At 53.0% G+C, this 2,770-nt stretch overlaps 1 protein-coding gene across 4 annotated transcripts in view; it reads right to left on the reverse strand.

The window, feature by feature from the left end:
- The window catches only part of C2H7orf25 (chromosome 2 C7orf25 homolog), a 6,608-nt gene extending 5,463 nt beyond the window's left edge, over nt 1-1,145 (reverse strand). Inside the window, exon 1 of one of the 4 annotated variants that reach the window (XM_034761257.1) lies at nt 687-969. The gene's annotated coding sequence lies outside the window, so the exon portion shown is untranslated. The other 3 variants (XM_034761259.1, XM_034761255.1, XM_034761256.1) reach the window with 3 other exon arrangements.
- Between the last annotated feature and the right edge of the window lie 1,625 nt (nt 1,146-2,770).

The following is a 2,770-nucleotide window of genomic DNA, read 5'->3' on the forward strand; positions in this document are numbered from 1 at the left end:
AGCACCGCCGGCCCCGGGCCAGCCCCCGGCCCAGCGGCGCCGGATTTTCCCAGATATGATTGGCTTTTTGGGATTTCCCCCCCGGACGGGGATTTGAGTCCCAAAAAGCCGGACATGTCCGGGAAAATCCGGACGTGTGGTAACCCTATCAGCACAAACTGCTCTCCTTGCAGCAGACACCACCTGGAGAAATCACATGGGCGCAGACAGGGAGGAAGCGAAGCCACCATCTTAAGCCAGGGCAAAATGATTTAAATACCCGGCTGCTGCTCCCGTAGCAAGTAGCACCCTCCTTTCCCCCCCCCCCTTTCCCAGGGCTCGCCCCCTGCTTATTGCTGAGCAGGTTCCCACCCACTTCCCCGGCAATCAAACCGCACCGCACCACGCCACGCCACTAACCCAGCAGCAGCTCGTGACTGCGTGTAACTAGCCCCAGGAATTGGCACTGAGCAGCGAGTCACCGGGCTTCCTTTGCATGCCTGAGTTCAGGTGATTCTTCTGTGTAGTTTTACCCAATGCACAAAACCTCCCCTAATGCAGGGGTCTCAGGCTGCAGGCTCGCGCTATAAAGGGGCATTGAAAAATATGTAGCAGGTTAGACATCTCATTGAGAAAGGCCACACAGCCAAATCCATCCATCCGTCTAAACAGGCCCTTCCACCTGCTTTTAAAAAAAGAGCCCCCACCCCGAGTGAGGTGCGTTTGGATCCCCAAAGGGTTTTGCCTGGGCTCCTGTCTCCTTAAATGGAGGGAGTGTCCCTAGCAAGGAAGTCTTGTTTACTGGTGTATCTCGACCCAACTGTGCTACCCTCAGTCTTTCTCTCGATGAAGGTAAATCCCTTCACCGGGCCCGTGCGTTAGTCTCGGAGTCTTCCCCCTCCTGGGAAGAGGGTTTTCCTCTGAAGTCCATCACGCTGTTCCATGGCTGTCCTTCCTCAGGGTCCCCGCCGCAGCCCGAGCGTGGGCAATACTTACACCTGAAAGGGAGGGGATCAGCCCCGCGGCACATGCCACGCTCCTTCCCCCGGTGCAACAGTAGCTGCTCCCCCTAAACCCATCCATAGAAAGCCAATGGCAAGGCCCACTCCGGCCCTTCCCTTTCGGCGAGCTAAGCGGAAACCCGGCCTGGCTGCCACACGCTCTACCTTCTCAGCCGCCTGCAGCGCCACCTAGCGATCTAGGCCAGGGCTTTACTGTAGGGATAAGCTGAAACACCTTCATTCTTACCTTGTGTTTTTTATTTACTTTAGGGGGCTATAAGGGTGAGGGTGCATTACAGAGAATTTATCCTGCCGCTGCCATTCATACCCAGATCTGTTCCATAGCTCTAAAAACTAACCTCCCAAGAAGGGAATGGATATAATTTTTCTCTTCCTCTGGATAGAGAGAGTTACTTTAGCATTTGCCAGAATAGGACATGTTATGTACCTCAGGCTGCAACAGACAGATTCCCCCTCCCTCCTCTGCTTCCGGAAGAATGTCACAAATCGCTGCCCCCAGACATCCTGCCGACCTTTCAAGTTAGTTCAGCTCATGCTCTCTCAGCCCGGCACTCTACCCCCTCTAAAAATAGCATTCAAAAAGTAAGGGGGGAAACAGATCAGAATAAAGGGATCAGTATTATCTTTCGTAAAAGCGACAGCACAGAAGTTACCCTTTATGACAAGAAACGATTTTATGATTTGTAAGGCCCAAAACAAGAACGCAGGGCCTCTACCTCCACTATGGGAGCTTCCTTATTTGAGACCCAATGGATCACAAGGACATCTCTGCTCCTCAGTGTTCGAAGGGGTGACATCTGGACCATCCTGGTATAACTAGTAGAAATATACAAGCAAACATGCACGAGATTCTCTGTGAAATTCTTTAGAAAGAGGGAGGGAGGCTGTCTATGCTGTGCTGATACTAAACATCAGCTGTGGTCCAGTCTCCAGGGAGTTCCTGCATCTTTCAGACTGGTTTTAAATCATTTTTTCCAACTCCGGACCACTCTTAATTGACTGATGCCAGCATGGCTTCCGGCCTCAGTTTAAATTTGCACCACATCCAGGGTTGCCAACTTTGTAATATTTAAATACCAGATACATCAGCAGGAGTGCTGGAACCTCTGCTGCCCCGCCTATTCCCCCAAAGCCCCACTGCTTCCCCAAGGCCCCACCCCTCACCCTGAGGCTTCACCCCCATTCACTCCTCTTTCCCCTCCCGCCATTGCTCACTGGCCCAAGTTTGGAGGGACTCGCCTGCAGAGCCGGGGCTGGGAGCTGTAGTTGCCCAACATAGGTAGGAGGTGGCCCTGGCTGAGTAGGGGCTGATGTTGGTGATGACTTGGTGCCTCCACACCTGCATTTACCGGATTTTGGGTGCCAATCAGTAGATCTCACCGGACACTGTCAGGTCCCCTGTTTGACTGGACTTTCTATTCGAAAACCAGACACCTGGCCACCCTAGCCACATCATAATCCTTCAGTCACCATAAACAATACTGCGACACTGGCAGGCCAAATGCCAGCTCTTGCCCAGGCTGCACACATTAGCTAAGATCTGACCACCTGATGCCATCAAGGCCTCCAGCCTCAGTTTAAATTTGCACTACAGTTAACACCAATATGTTAGTTATGCTCAAAATAGGTATTAGTCTTATAAGAATGCATAGGCGCCGACTTCCCCTCCGGGGGGGGGTGCTCGACTCCCCCCCCGCCCCAGGTCCTTCCCCCACCTCCATCCCTTCCTCAAAGCCCCTGCCTCTACTCTGCCCCCACCCCTACTCCCC

This window comes from Trachemys scripta, chromosome 2, assembly GCF_013100865.1.
Source record: "Trachemys scripta elegans isolate TJP31775 chromosome 2, CAS_Tse_1.0, whole genome shotgun sequence".
Classification (NCBI taxonomy): domain Eukaryota; kingdom Metazoa; phylum Chordata; order Testudines; family Emydidae; genus Trachemys; species Trachemys scripta.